The sequence below is a fragment of the Oryctolagus cuniculus genome, chromosome 6 (assembly GCF_964237555.1).
Source record: "Oryctolagus cuniculus chromosome 6, mOryCun1.1, whole genome shotgun sequence".
Lineage (NCBI taxonomy): Eukaryota > Metazoa > Chordata > Mammalia > Lagomorpha > Leporidae > Oryctolagus > Oryctolagus cuniculus.
This window is the reverse complement of record NC_091437.1, coordinates 81892855-81907912: the sequence shown is the minus strand read 5'-3', so window position 1 is coordinate 81907912 and position 15058 is coordinate 81892855.

The following is a 15058-nucleotide window of genomic DNA, read 5'->3' as shown; positions in this document are numbered from 1 at the left end:
AATACTTGGGTCCCTGCCAGCTACATGGGAGACCTGCATTGAGTTCTCAGTTCCTGGCTTTGGGCTGGCCCATTCCAGTTGTTGTGGACATTCGGGAAATGAAGCAACAGATGAAGGATCTCTCTGTGCTCTCTACTTTTCAAATACGTTTTCAAAGCTAAATTAATAAAAATGCATTTTTCTCTCGGTATACCTTGTTACAAGTATAAGGCTTCTGAAAGTTGTTGTGAGAATTAAATGAGAACATGTTAAAGAGCATTCTGGTGCATCAATCTGAATTTATCACAATTATAAAACAGTTGAATTAGGAAAGCTGGAGGGAAAAGCACACTGATAGCCAGTGGTGACATATCGGGGGTGGTAGTCATGCAGTGATCTGGCATGGTCCTCACATGCAGACCCAATGCCATTCTTTTTTTTTTTTTTTTGACAGGCAGAGTGGACAGTGAGAGAGAGAGACAGAGAGAAAGGTCTTCCTTTGCCGTTGGTTCACCCTCCAATGGCCGCCGCGGCCGGCGCACCGCACTGATCCAATGGCAGGAGCCAGGAGCCAGGTGCTTTTCCTGGTCTCCCATGGGGTGCAGGGCCCAAGCACCTGGGCCATCCTCCACTGCACTCCCTGGCCACAGCAGAGAGCTGGCCTGGAAGAGGGGCAACTGGGACAGAATCCAGCGCCCCAACCCGGACTAGAACCCGGTGTGCCGGCGCCGCTAGGCAGAGGATTAGCCTAGTGAGCCGCGGCACCGGCCCCAATGCCATTCTTAAAGCTGGAACTCCACCACATCCAGCCAGCACCAGGAATGCCTACCCCTGGATCTGGGGAGGCAGGAGGAGGAAGTCTGTACAAAGATCTGGGGGACAGAGAGTGAGGAGGTGTCACCAAAACTCAGTCCCAGTCCCCAGTGCCAAATCAAAACAGCGAAGACAAGGTTTAAGGATAAAGGAAAGAGAAGAGATTAATTTGGTGAGAGACAAGGGAATAGCAGACTTTCAAGCCCCAAGGACAAGTGCCCTGCTGAATAGGTTGTTTGGGGGTTTTTAAAGAGGCTGTGTAGGAAGGGGGAGCTGATCTGGCAAAATTGTGAAGGAGCCGCAAGCTTCTGCCAGGCTGTGAGCATTGTACATTCCTTTTCTGTTTCCTTGAAGTCCACAGGTGGTGAGATTAGACCTAACCTGATCAGGTTGTCTTGCCCCTGTCTGCTGAGATAAAGAACAATACAATGTGCACCTTACAACATGGGTGAACAGGAAGCCAGCAGTTCATCCATGAAGCATGAAGATGCTCTGAGTTACTGTCTGCCCTGGACCTGGAATTCCCCTAAATGGAACCCCTCAAAACAAAACTGTGTCTATAGGAGAAGCAAATAGTCAGTGATTAGAATCTTGTAGGGCCGGCTGTACCACACCCTCAATTCAGTGAGTTAAGCTAAGGGAAGGTGGCTAGTAGACTGGGGCCTCTTGGTATCCAACTTCTAAATTCAAGGCACTGTTCGGGGTCTTGGTTTGAAATCTTTACTTAATGTATGCTAAACTGATCTTCTGTATATAAAGAGAAATGAAAATGAATCTTGATGTGAACGGAAGGGGAGAGGGAGTGGGAAAGGGGAGGGTTGTGGGTGGGAGGGACGGTATGGGGGGGAAGCCATTGTAATCCATATTCTGTACTTTGGAAATTTATATTCATTAAATAAAAGTTTTTTAAAAAAAGAAGTTCTTAGAGAATCAAAACAGGAGAATTCCCAGGGTGGAGCAGCCAGGCAGCCTGCACTGGCTGAATATGAACATTGTTGATGTGGTCATTATTCTTGCTGTGCTTGAAAAGGGAGATATTAACTATAAAAACAGCTTTCAATAAAAGTAGTTTTAACATTCCCTCAAGGGTTAAACTAATGTAGTTTTCAACCAGGTATTTCCCCAGTATCCTTGTGCTTTTCCTACATAGATAGATCTTTATAAGAAGTTATTAGCCCTGGAAAATTGATCAGAGCTCTGCATTACATCTCTTAATTCTGTATTCAAGTTCAAGGGGATACATTTAAAGACTTTTTGACAGTAGATTTCATGATAGTGAGTCACCTCCAATAGATACCATCACCTTCTATGGAGTCAATGCCATCCTTCAGTCAACTGACACTTCCGGAGGGATGGCTACACCAACAGAGGGAACGGCAAGAGGGCAGGTCCATTGCTACCAGCATGGCTGGATCAGAAGCCCTTGTTTCCCTATAACAAAAGAAATTCAGAGGAAAGACACAGATGGGTGATCAACAAGCCAGTGAAGTTCAATGGAGCAGTACACTTGATAGATTTGCCTTTAAACAGTGGAGCACAGTCTACCTTTGGACTGGGATTTTTAGGAGTATGGGGAGCACTTTTTCCTGCCTTTATTCCTCTCTTCCACCTCCCTCTCTGAAACGTTACTGGGTGGAAAACCTCTAGGGCATGAGATCCCTTCAGCGTTATGTCATGAGGCAGAAAGATTCCTGAGTGGGAAACCTCTGAGCTTTCTTACAACGCTACCCTGATCTTTCTTACAGAACCTTGGGTCTGCAAATGTTGGATAGTTTTAAAGACAAGTTTCCAAGACATCTAGGCTTTAACCATCATTTAATTGCTTTTTCCTCCTTTCATTTCTCACATACATAGGCTAAGGTCTGTCTTCCTATCTAACCCAGTGAGTTTCTTACACAAAGGTCACATCAACTTGGAGGCATTGCAGAGAGATCTTAGAGAATTAATTTCCAAGCATATGTTGGTCAGCTAAGACTTTCCAGAAAAGGAGATAAGCTGAGGCCCTAATCCGTTAGGACATAACAGTTACAAACCAGCAAAGTTTATATTATTAACATTATCACAACTTTCTTGGTAACCATCGGTTAGAAAGGGCTGAGGAAACTCTGATTCATACACAGTCTGCCAAAAACCTTGCTCTCTAACCTCATGCTGGAAATATTGCAAAGACTCCACCCCCTCCCAGGAGTCTGCCCTGATGACCTGCAAGGCATAGATGTCTCCTGTTTCTGGTTTCCATAGCCATAAGTGATCAGGCACATTTTAGCATTTGATTCTCTGGTTCGCACATTTCAGCATTTGGTGAACAAATGCACAGTCTTATGTGAACAGAGAGGGGTCAGGGACCACACTAGATGTTTTCCTCATTGTGTCCACCTGAGACTGAGCAAAGCAAGTGTTCAAAAAATACCAGGGAAGGAGTTTGTCACAGTGGTTTAAGCATCACTTGGGAAGCTTGCATCCTTTATTAGAGTGCCCATGTTTCAGACCTGTATTCATTCCCAATGCCAGCTTCCTGCTATTGCATACCCTGAAAGACAGCAGTGATGGCTCATGCACTTGGGTCCTTAGCACCCATGTAGGAGACCTGGATTGAGTGAGTTCCTGGCTCTTGGCTTTGGCTTGGCCCAGCCCAATCTACTGCAGGCATCTCTCCCTCTCTCCCTCTCTCCCTCTCTCCCTCTCTCCCTCTCTCCCTCTCTCCCTCTCTCCCTCTCTCCTCTCTTTCTCCCTCCCTCCCTCCCTCCCTCTCTCATCTCTCTACTTTTCAAATAAACAGAATTTTTAAAAATAAAAAATGACATGATCCAAATTGGATTGATATTTAAAATAGTCTTAAAATGTCAAGGCCATCACCCCCCTGGAAATGGCAATACCATTATAGGCCTAAAGTTGTCCCAATTTTCTGACAAATGACTTTCAAATACTACTATGAAAGCCACTTGCAGGAAATTTTGTTTCTTGCCCAAGGAGAAGAACAAAATCAGACCATCAACTTATTATTGGTAATACCACTCATGGATAGCTAGAAAATACTTTTCATCATATCAAAAATCTTTTAAAAATATCTAAGATTAAAGTAACTATATGAAGAATTTTTTTTCATGCTTACTATGTCTCTTGTGCCTAGAATTGACTCAATGGAAATTAGCTTAAGTTCAATCACTTAAAAATCCTGTGATTATGGAATAAGCAAATAAGCAGCAATGTTTTAATAATTTCTAATAATAAAATGCTAAATAAGTCAGTAAGTTCTTTTGCACTAGTTCTTAAGTATAGTTAAAAAGGAATCTATAAGTAGTATAAGCAAGAATAATTCAAAGAGTAATAATAATAACTTGCGTGAACAGCTAAACAGTACAGTCTAGTAGTCATTGAAGGCTATTTAACTTTTCAACTTTATACATTTTTCTTTATAGTGTTCTTTATATAGAGCCATTTTAAATCTAGTATTTGGATATTCCTAATGGATTGAAATAGAGTCCAAATAATTTTGCGACCAATCTTAAAGTTTTATACATATTGTGGACCAGGGTTAATACCCTGTTGGTGCCAATATTGCATCTTGCAATTCTTATTTTCTTTACTAAGATAGTCTGACTTGTTTGAGAGGAATAACCACTCTTTAGTGCTATAGGAAAGTGTTAACCAGCAATTAAGTTGACCTTGATGCACTTGTTAGTTGAACAAAACCTCCCAGTACTTTGGAATGAGTAATATTCTCCCAAGTGAAAGAACATCAAGAATCTTATTATGACAGTCCAGGAAGAGCTTGAAATGGACATTCTTTTTGATATTAAAATGGAAACTTGCATTATTATAATATTGTAATTTCATTTTTAAGACTTTTTATTATAAAGAATCTCAAAATACACAAAAGTAAACAAACTGTTATTATGAATCCTCATGTACATCACTCAACCACAGTAATTATCCACTCACAACTAATCTTGGTTCATCCATACCTTCATCAACTTTTCCTCTCCCATATTATTTTTGGGGCAAATCCCTTATGAACTATGATTTTACCTCTAATTCTTTCATTAATCATTTTATCTAAGTTTTAATTATGTTAAAATATATAATTTAATATAACAATATAAACACTAGCACACACAAAAAAGAATTATAATTATTTCTTAATATCAGCAAATATTTGTTGTTCAAATTTACAATTATTTCATAAACATCATTATTTTATAGTTTATTAGAATTTAAGTAATATCTGCACATTGAAATTGATTATATCTCTAAGTCTCTTTTCTTTAAAATCTCTCTCTCCAGTCCTAGTTTTTCCTTGTTATTTATTTGTTGTAGAAACCAGGCTCTGCATTTTGTAGATTTTCCAACAGTCTGGATTTTGTTGATTGCATCTCCAAGGTATAGTTTAACATGTTACTCATTCTTATTTCCTATAAATTAGAAGTTGAACCTAGAGGCTTTATTAAATTCAGTTGTTGTTTTCCAAAAACACACCATAAGTAGAGTATTCTTCCATCAGGAGGAACATAATGTCAGATTATCTCTCTTTTGTGAAGTTAGTAGCCACTAATGTCATGACCTAGATCTATTAATACATTAGGCATTGCAGAATTATGTTAGACTAATCTTATCACTTCTCCTTAATATCTTAGAAGGAATACATCTATGGTTCTTCATTGTAATGCCAGCCTTCAGAGTTCTAAAATAAACCCTTTCATTTACTTAAATGAATACTATTATCCCATGATGGAATTTTTAAAGTATAATTTGAAATTCAAGAGATGAGACTGAAATGCAACACTAATCATTAGAGCTCCCTCTCCCTGGAGTAATAAGCCTTAACCCCAAGGTCTACCTTTAACAGAACAAAAAACTGCAGGAAGGAAACAAAATAACAAATGATTGAGTAAGGAAAAATACATTGAGTGAAATTCCAACACATGATCCCATACATTCATATTCAATTAGACATATTGGAATACTTATTTGGGTGCTATAAAAACTCTGGTAGCCTGGGGAGGAGATGCATCCTGGAAGACTGCAAAAGCTCAGAATCTGTGATATAGAACTGGTCTACTGCAGCAGAAGGTAAGAAACACTTGTTCATCAATGGAGAATCAGGTATACAAGTCAGTACAGCATCCTTACTGCTAACCAAAGCCTTGTTCTCTATGTCTCCCTTTAGCTGGGGTCTGAACAGAAGTACAGAATGGAGTTCCAGTTCCAAGGTGAGGCATGTGTCTGGGTTGGCCTTGTCACAGTATTGACATGGAGGAGGAATGAGTTAAGGCTCAGGCATGGTCCTTTCAGAGCATCCTATCTACCATAGAGACAACTTCTCTTGCACTTGGCTTATGAAGTCAGCAGAGGCTTCCTGAGGGAAGAGCTGGGAGGACAAATTGCTGGCATTAGGAAAGCCTGTGGCTGCTGGAGTCATTTGTAACCTTTGCTTTGCCAAAGTTAAGTAAGAAACACAGTAATGCTTACAAGAGGGATACCAGGAGACAATGTGTTCAGGAAAAAAGCAAACCACCATGCCTGCACTGAGTTTATGTATCTCGGATCATCCCTATTCCCTTGCGTCTTGGCCAGAGGCCAGGGCTGCCTGAATCAGTGGCTCCCACAGGAAAGAGTCCCAGCTCTCTGCTCAGGGAAAGTCATGCAACCCTAGGCAATGTTATTTCATATAGCAAACATTAAGGATACAAGATATAGTAAAGGAAGTCATTTTCAATATGTGAAAAACTATATTAATAAACGATGCCTGTTTGTTCGAGTCAGTATCTCCATTAATAAGAGCATAATGAAGACAGTGGAAATCTCAGAGGCATGGAGAAAATGTGTTGGCAGCACTGTCACACAGGCAAGCACCCAAAAGCCTAGCTCTGTGGACAGGTCATCCATCAACTCCTAATCGGTAAGAGCCACTGACGTGCATGTAGTTCTCTCTTCTTGCTTATTTATAGGCCCGCATAGACAATAAATCAACCAGCAAACCTCCTGTCCACAGACACAATCTTATCTTCATTAATTCTTCCTACCACAGGCTCCTGAATGTGAATCACCTGTAGGTCCCCGTGAGCCTTCCTGCTCTCCGCTGATCCTAGTGCAAACACATGAAGGGTTCAGCCCATGATGATGGCAGGGGCTCATGGTACCAATGCATGGGACCAATCCCCCTGCACAAGTGGGGCCTCTGTGTGATTCATGTGCATCTCATTTCAAGATTAATGTTTAAATCTGCAGAAAGAAAAAGACTGTACTGATGTATACAAATCCCTTGCCCAAATTCAGACAAGCCTGGGCATTAATGCTATTTTAATTGGAAGAATGTGACTCAACTAGTCAGTGGCCCTCACATTTTTTTGGGGGAAGGTAGGCACTGATTCAAGACATGATGATAACAAGCATTTATTACGTAGACAGTAAAAGCTATATCATCATCTATAAATCATGATGTCTAGGAGGGATACTCCAAACTAGCACTGGACATGGACCACCGACCAATGATTTTTCTCTCTTGTATTTTCTATGCTCACACCCTCAACAGAGACTGTAGAATACAATTGTCTTTAAAGTCAGATTGTTTAATTTGTGACACTGGCTTAGTCACTACAAAGCCCTGAGAAATTAGATAAATTGCCAAGCATTTTAAGACTTCATTTCTCCATCTTTGCACTATGGATAATAATAATTCCTATTTCATAGGTTTGTTGTGAAGAAAAAGCAAAATAGTGCTCTAAAGTGCTTAACCCATATGATGGCCTGATCCATAGGAATTTTGAGTATTACCTTCATGTCGCTCCCCCTCTTCGTGGAGGAACGACACAGGACCCTGCGCTGTTCTTTCGTCTGCTCGGCCCTCCCCGGGTTTGCTGCTGGTTCTTCCCGGGTTGGCTACTGTCCCTTCCACCTCCGTGGAAGGGCGGTTCCCCCTGCCACTTTCCCCACTTCCGCAGGGGAGCGGCACACCGTCGGCCGGCTCTCTGGGGGCTGCACAGGTGTTCCCTCAGATATTCCCCTTAGATGTTCCTGGTGCATGTTGTCTCTCTCCTCCTTTATAGTCCTCTTCCACCAATCCCAACTCTGCTACCCACACTCCGAGTACGCTGCTCTCCTCCAATCAGGAGCAGGTCCTGCTGCCTATTGGTTGAACTGGAGGCAGCTGTGCAGAAGCCGTCTCTCCCTTCTCAGCACCATATTGTGGGAGAGCAGATGCATAGAATAAGTCTTAATTCCAGTAACTCAGTCCAGTCCGGGTTGCTCCCCACACCTTCATCTCTCACTTCCACAACCGATGATTAAATAACCTTGGCCTGCCTTAGGCACAATCTGAAGTCAGCCTGTTGCTTCAACATAAACTGACGTGGTAGTTAGTCTACTTTCTGTTGATAGCTACCCTTGCCTTTATGGTGATGACAGTGCAAACCATTTGTCATTTTCCTCCTGTCATGTCTGTCTCTCTCCCACTCTGAAGGCAGGCTGCCTTGCACAGCTTCTCCAGCTTGCTGAGTTAACATATTCTGCTTCTATCACATCAGCTGATGTCTTTTCTCTCTTCCTAAACCACAGATTTCCCTGATGATTGTTTCCCTCACCACTCACTGAATGAACTCCTTGTCTTCTCACTGATGGTTCAAGCTCCAAGTCCAAATGCATCCACCACCAGTGGAGCAGCCTGGTCTCAGCTTATAACACACTTCTCTGAGGTTTCCCCTGACTACCCACCACTATCCCACTGTAGACCCCCTTGGACTGGTACCTCTGTTGCTCCATACTCCACCACCCCAGTTTTGCCCCTTACTGCTTTAGTGATGCTACACTGTAATTACACAGTCTCCCCCTTCTAGACTAGAAGCACCTACAACCTGCTTGCCATAGTATTCCCATCATTTCAGATAGAAATGCTATTGCATTTCAAGTAGAACAGTGTTGATCTCCATTAAGAGCCAAAGAGTGTTTACAAAGTTTTTTGACTGTTATATTGACCTAGATTGGGTCAGTTGCTGTGTGTCATTGCTCATTTGTTGCTGTGCTGCTAAGTAGTATACAGAACTAAAGACCTATCGAAGGTCTCTATGCCTTTGTTAGCTTGTCTGCCTTCTTAGATATTCCATATTTGACTTTTCAAACTTTACAAGTATAAGGATAGGTAGTTTATTATATATTTATTATATATAGAGGATTATAATCAAGGAATTTACTTCTATTAGGGATATAGTGAATGGCTATTATAATGAGTGATCATAATCATAGTAAAGGTTAAAAGTTAGGAAGCAAGTATTTTCAAAAAATTTTTGGCAGTGATTTTAAGGGTAATTTGCACAAATTATTTACATGAATTCTAAAATATGACAATTATGAAATATAGATTTATGTCCATTTGAAAAGTCATAAATATCAATACTGTACTATGAGGGCTACAAAGGAATTAAATCCAAAAATCCATACTTGTTACATGTCATGTCCTGACCTTAAATATTGTTATATGGGTTTAAAACTGTATTTCTGGCCTTTGAGATGGTAATTTTCTCAAACTTAGAACATTCCTTTAAGTTACTGACATACTCAACATTAATGGATAATTGAAGATTATGAACTATTGAATAATAGGAATCATTTAAATTCTTATTTACTTAAGCAGTCTAAAAAAGCAAGTTTTAATATTTCACCAGTCATTCCCAGATATCTTTCTTCTTATTTAAGAACAAGATAATATTATTCATTTGTTGATTTAAAGAAAATAGAATCACAAGCAGCTGAGTCAGCTGGGTGATCCATTTGCACGTGCTGCTTATCTCTCAGTGCAGATTTTTATTTTCTGAATTCAGATGAAAATAGAATTGCTGGACATGTGTTGGTAGATATTTACTCCTATAATAGTCATTCTCCCTTGATTTCTAATTCTTCTAGTCATGAAAATTGTCATTAAACTTTGTGACACATTATCCCTTCTCTTTTTTAATTCTGTAATGGGAGTATAAAATAAAAACATCCATTCCTAAACACTGCACACTTTTCTTTGTAATATAATTTCATGTTTCAGTAACAGCACCAAATACAGTAACAAAAATAAACACTATATTGAATAAAAAAAGTTACAGGATATCCCACAGATATAGGATACCCAGAAATATTTGTTGAAAGAGTGATTATGACAGGAGAGAAAGAAGGATTGGGTTGGGCACAAGGTATATGTCCCAAAACTCAAAGAAATGGGTCTGTCACACACTGCTTTATCAGTGCTTCTTCCCCAAACTCACGTAGCTTTAAAGGAAACAATATTTTCCATTCATTTCTGCTTCAATATTTGACATGAAATTCCCTAAATATCTTTGGGACTGATTCCTTGTTTTTCTCATGAAAATTTAATCAAATAGATCTTTTTACTTTTTACTTGTTGAAAATTATGGTTAGAGGTGCATTAAGTCTGTGATATAAAGTAAATAGAAATTATGTATTGAAAAAATTAAAGGAAAAGAAAAGAAGGAAGGAGAGGAATTGAGGGAGGGAGGGAATTATGGTTATCTTCTTTTGAATTGTATCTATGAAACACATGAAATTTATTCTGTTTATATTAATAAGTTTTTAAAAACCGAAAAACAAAAAGTAATGAATGACAATTCATCAGAAAGACAAGCAACAGTGATAATGTTCAGCAGAAGTTGCTTCTTATCCAAAACTTTCTTTCCACTTCCTGTGTATTTCTGTATTAATTAGCTTCCTAAGTAAACTAAATATTATGATTATCATCTAATTATAATCTACTATTTCAGTTTGTTTCCATTAACAAATTTCTCATTGCTGTCCTTCTTGCCCTGAAGCAAAGAGGGAAAGGCCCAAGTTGTTTCACAGATGCATGCTCGATATGTTTGCTTTTTTATGTATTTGAGAGGCAGAGAGGGAGCAAGAGAAAAGAGAGCTCCCACTCACTGGTTTGCTCCCTAAATGCCCACAATGATCAAGGCTTGGCAGGGGCCAAAGCTAAGACCTGGGAACTCAATGTAGGTCTCCCACATAGGCTTTAGGTGTTACAGAAAGCTGGATCGGGGAAGTATCCCTAATTCAGAGGCTGGATGGAGAATCAACAGGAGCAGTTTATCACATTGATGGGCCCAGAGGAATTGCTTCTCAAGACTGAGCACCTGATCCAGGTTTCCTACTATATTTATAAGTTCATCAACATCATGCTTTCACAGCTACAGAATTGGTGGACTTGGTTGCAGCCTGTGAGACTCAGGACCACCCATGAGGAACTTGAGACCACACTTATGGAGAACTTGAATGGGGGCAGGGAGGGGCCAGGAAACCATGATTAGGAATTCTACACAGACATACCAACACCTCTGAAGAACAGAGATTAGGACAACTTCCCAGATATGTCAATACCTATTGGGAACTGGAATGGCGGGGGGGGGGGGGGGGGGGGGCGTGGCGGGGGTAGAGTAACAGAGATTAGGACATCTGCCCTCTTCAGGGGTCTTGTTTACCTCCCTGGTCTCCGGTCACAGCCTTATTCTCTTCACAGGAACCCAAATACTTGAGTCATCACTGCTGCCTCCAAGCAGGCACATTAATAGGAAGCTGGAGTCAGGAGCTAAGGGTTGAACTCAAGTACTTCAAAGTGGGACCTAGCTATTTAAGCACTAAGCTAACCATTAAACCTCATGCTGGTTATTTTAGTGATCATTACACTACATCACTACATAGGGAGGAAAGAAAGGGAAAGGAAGGAAGGAGGGTAAGACAGAAAGAAAATATGGTGTTTATTAAATATTATGTTTCAAAAACCAAGAGAGGTGTTTCTAATGGCGGTATCAGTAGCCACTTAAATTACAGTGACAATGCTATTCCCACGGCATTCTTTTAATGGCAAGCACATGATCTTTTTAAAAAGTTTTAGCCCTTGTTGGACATGTCAGCACACATTAGTAAACATATCGAAATGAAGAGCTCTTCATTATTTGTTTTCTTTGAATTTTTATATAATGTTTCACTCCAAATTAAAGCATAATATTTGCAGAAAACATTGCAAGCTCTGTCACCCCACAGCTGCCTGCTTATACTCTGATTCAGACAGGGTTCTGTATGCCTGACCCTGATACCAACACTCACAAATCCTTAGATACTTCTCACACAACTGAGCAGAAGATACCAAATCAATGACCCAGGATGAAGATCCCTGGATCTAAAAGAAAGTTTTAGAACTGGACCCAGCCTGACCGGTGATAAGCCATTGGCTCAGCCTCCTAAGTGTTTACACAACATGCGGCTGCTCTTCAAATCACAACTAACCATGATGGAATGAGATGGAAAGAGAAACACCCTGAGCAAGCTACACATTTGGATACCATGTTCCCATTCAATGTAAAATCTAGAAAGGGAAGCATGTTTTCTTATTCTGTGTGCAGCCTTGAGACAGGTTGCTACAGTATTTCAACCCAACAGAGTCACACATTAGTACAGGGTCCCCTCTTATCTATGGGGATGCATTCCCAGATCCCCACGGAATGGCTGAAAGCACTAATAACCAAAGCTTATCTTTCTCCTAGGTAAACATACCTCTGTTAAAGATTCATTTGTAAATTAGGCACAGTAGAGACAAACAATGATAACTAATAAAAATCAAACAATTATAATAGTGAACTTAGAAAACATTTTTAAAATTATGAATTGCTTATTTCTGGAATTGCTCTTGTAATATTTTCAAACCTCAGCCGGCACTGTGGCTCACTTGATTAATCCTCTGCCTGCAGCGCCAGCATCCCATATGGGCACCGGGTTCCAGTCTCGGTTGCTCCTCTTCCAGTCCCGGTTGCTCCTCTTCCAGTCCAGCTCTCTACTGTGGCCCCGGGAAGGCAGTGAAGGATGGCCCAAGTGTTTGGGCCGGGTCCCCGCATGGGAGACCAGGAGGAAGCATCTGGCTCCTGGCTTCAGATCGGCACAGCACACCAGCTATAGTAGCCATTTGGGGAGTGAACCAACAGAAGGAAGACCTTTCCCTCTGTCTCCCTCTCTGTCTATAACTGTACCTGTCAAATAAATAATAAAAGATATATATTTTTTCAAACCTCAGTTGACCACATGTAATTGAAACCATGGCAAACAAATGTGTAGATAGGTGGTTGGGGGAGGGTGAGTTTGTAACTGTATTGTATTGTCAAAAGATAAAATTACAACAAATTCGGTTTTGCAAGCAAAATTGGCTTTTATCCACAATTTTAGAATTGGGCAGCTCTCCAAAGCAGAACCTGTTCAAAAACTGATCTGGCAGGGCTGCAACATGGTCAGATAGTATGGGTGGATAGAAAATGCAAGTCAGGGGGCTGGCATTGTGGTGTAGAGGAGTAAAATCACTGCCTGAGACACCAGCATCCCATATGGACTGTGGTTCCAATGGGCTTCAGTTTCATGTCTTGGCTGCTCCACTTCCTACCCAGCTCCCTGTTAATGGCCTGAGAAAAGCAGCAGAAAATGGCCTAAGTGTTTTTGCTCCTTCCACTAAACATGGCAGACCTGGAGGAAGCTCCTTGCTCCTGGCTTTGACCTGGCTCAGCCCTTGTTGGGACAGCCATCTGGGGAGTAAATCAGCAGATGGAAAACTCTCTCTCTCTCTCTAACTCTGATTTCAAAATAAATAATAAATAAATACTTTTTTAAATAAAGAAATAAAGGAAATTCAAGGAAGGTATGGAGAGAGAAGGAGGTATAGTGCTTCATGGGTTTGCCTTATTTGAATCAATTGGCCTCCTACGTTTGGGTGAAGCTCAGCAGCTGTAACTGACCACAACTCAGTTGCTGGTTTCCTAAACACACTTCTAAGTTAATCAGTTTCATTTAGCATGAATTACTCCACATTGGGTTTTGTTGAGCCCGTGATAGGAGCCCAGTCCAAACCAATGGTCTCCTACAAATTCTATTTAACAGTGTGAAATGGGTATATCCCAAAAGTCACAACAGGCATCATAGCCTCTGAGCAATCTCAAAGACTCAGAAACCTGACCAAATGGTTGAAAAAGATGTTTTTGAATGTTCTAAAATAATGATTGCCCAGAGCAACTAATATATAATTTTTTGACGAGGGAAAAGATGAAGTAAAATTTCTTAAGATTAGGGAAAATTTCTCAGAAATATTTAAGGTTAGCAATAGTGCTCTTGAAAAATCAGGCCAGATAAGATGACTCTTCAGATTTAAATTTATTTTCTTAGTGACTTGGTTTTTGTTTCCTGGTGTTAAGTTTTATTTTTTGAAGTGCTCTGGAAACTGTGACTAACCATGACCTCCATTGTAACCATTTGGATTATAACTGATGTCACATTCTCAGTAATTCTCAGAAATGAAAAAAATTTATGGGTAATTTTTTTCCTCAACTTTTATAGAAGTTTTAAATTGTGATGCAAACACCACTTCAGGTGGATACAATTTCTAAGTGTCTCAGTACAGAAAATTGTGTTCCCCATTCCTGTGAGCATCTTTTCAATTTCAAATATTTTTTTAACTTTTCTTTAATGAATATAAATTTCCAAAGTACAGAATATGGATTACAATGGCTTCCCCCCATAACGTCCCTCCCACCCGCAACCCTCCCCTTTCCCACTCCCTCTCCCCTTCCGTTCACATCAAGATTCATTTTCGTTTCTCTTTATATACAGAAGATCAGTTTAGCATACATTAAGTAAAGATTTCAACAGTTTGCTCCCACACAGAAACATAAAGTGAAAAATACTGTTTGAGTACTAGTTATAGCATTAAATCTCAATGTACAGCACACTAAGGACAAAGATCCTACATGAGGAATAAGTGCACAGTGACTCCTGTTGTTGACTTAACAAATTGACACTCTTGTTTATGGCATCAGTAATCAACCTAGGCTCTTGTCATGAGCTGCCAAGGCTATGGAAGCCCCCTGAGTTCACTGACTCTGATAATTTTTAGACAAGGCTATGGTCAAAGTGGAAGTTCTTTCCTCCCTTCAGAGAAAGGTACCTCCTTCTTTGATGACCCGCTCTTTCCACTGGGATCTCACTCACGGAGATCTTTCATTTAGGTTTTTTTTTTTTTTTCCAGAGTGTCTTGGATTTCCATGCCTAAAATACTCTCATGGGCTCTTCAGCCATATCCAAGTGCCTTCAGGGCTGATTCTGAGGCCAGAGTGCTGTTTAGGACATCTGCCATTCTACGGGTCTCCTGTATATCTCACTTCCCATGTTGGATCATTCTCTCCCTTTTTTATTCTATCAGCTAGTATTTGCAGACACTATTCTTGTTTATGTGATCCCTTTG